Raw genomic sequence first — 1,608 nt, forward strand, 5'->3', positions numbered from 1 at the left:
CGGAGGAGCCCCCGCCCCCTTCCTTTGCTCCAGCTGGGCAGCGCGGCGGGCCGCGTCGGTGAGGTCCTGGGGAGGTGTGTGGCGCCTCGCTGAGACTCCAGAACCGGCAGCTGTTGAAGCCAGATTGGGTTATTAACCTTTTTCCGGATTTGGGCTGTGGGACTTACTCCTTTAAGTCCTTCTATTGAAAGCACTGTTGCACAGTAAAATTTATCTTGATGTTCCCGAGTAGCTTGAACTTTATCCTAAACCCTCAAATTTGAGGGCTTCCGTCCCAGCGTGCATGGTGAAAGGAAGACTTCAAATTTTATGAGCCTACTTAGTTTATCATATATGGGCAGTGTCCTAAGTCTACTGTAATCACTTTCTCCTTTGATTTTTTTTTCCAAACATAAATCCCTGCTTAAAATTGTTTTAGAATATGTGACACCGAGTATCATTTTACTCAGCCAGAAATAAATATCTCTATGGAGGAGGGTATATTTTTAACTATTAAAGTTAATTAAAAGTCAAAAATACATGTAGAGGTATATGAACAATATAAAATTCCCAGTGACTCCCGAGAACACAGACCTTTTCCTGAGAATGCTAGAACAAGGACTGGAAACTAGCTCCATCTACCAGCTATATGTCTGTGTGCCGGCACTGTAATACGTACATACTATCAATACATACGATCTAATTACACATTAGGTTTTGTTTTGTGTCTTGCCATAGGGTGAGTTTACTAATTGTACAGAGATAGAAGGAAAGTGAGAAATCATCCCCCTCAGTGATTTTTTTTTTTTTTTTTTGGAGAGGTTTTTGCTATAGGACTCATGCGCTCGCCAGACAGAGACAGAGAGAGAGAGAGACAGAAAGCGAGAACCCCCCCCCCCAGGGGGGATGGCCACGTCGCAATCCCTTCTCCATTCTCCGGGTACGCACGCACACGCACCCAGCATGAGTTTAAGCCACCAGATCCAGGACTGTAACTGCAGTGGACTACATGGGAATCCAGCGACATAGCCATTATGCTAACTGCTGGTCCCAACCCTAAGTGATTTTTAAGACTCCGTGTCCAGGACTGGAACCACAGCAGGCCACGTGGGAATCCTATCCCGTAAGTGGCAACTGTTAGGTTTTCTGTTCCTTACTGAAACAAAGGGTGTCAAACTAATTTTAAGAAATGGAAGTGAGCATTTAAAATTCATTTTTTGTAACTTTGGCAGATGCCGGGGACCAGCCTCGGCGTGGGTGGGTTATCTCGATGAAGGTGAACAGAAGACAGAGGCCTCGATGCCTTTTTATGCACGTCCTATGCTGGACACCCCTCAGAGATTGCTCTCTGAGGAGTGACAACTGCTAGGAATCGTGTGTTTTTATTGAAAACGTGTTACATGCAAGTAAAGGGAGAGGGGCTAGTGTTTCAATTAACAGCTCATAAAGTTTTTAACAATAGAGAACATAGATTCTATTCAGGGTTGGATTAAGGGTGGGTCTAGTGCAGTTCCACAATTGTAGGTGGGTTTCCATGGAATGCAGTTTCGGGAAAGTGGTTCCGGTAAGCAGAGATGATTATCAGCTGATGCGGCGCAGCAGCCATCTTGTGATTACTGGGAATGGTGC

The sequence above is a fragment of the Tupaia chinensis genome, unplaced genomic scaffold, assembly GCF_000334495.1.
Source record: "Tupaia chinensis unplaced genomic scaffold, TupChi_1.0 Scaffold000386_1, whole genome shotgun sequence".
Lineage (NCBI taxonomy): Eukaryota > Metazoa > Chordata > Mammalia > Scandentia > Tupaiidae > Tupaia > Tupaia belangeri.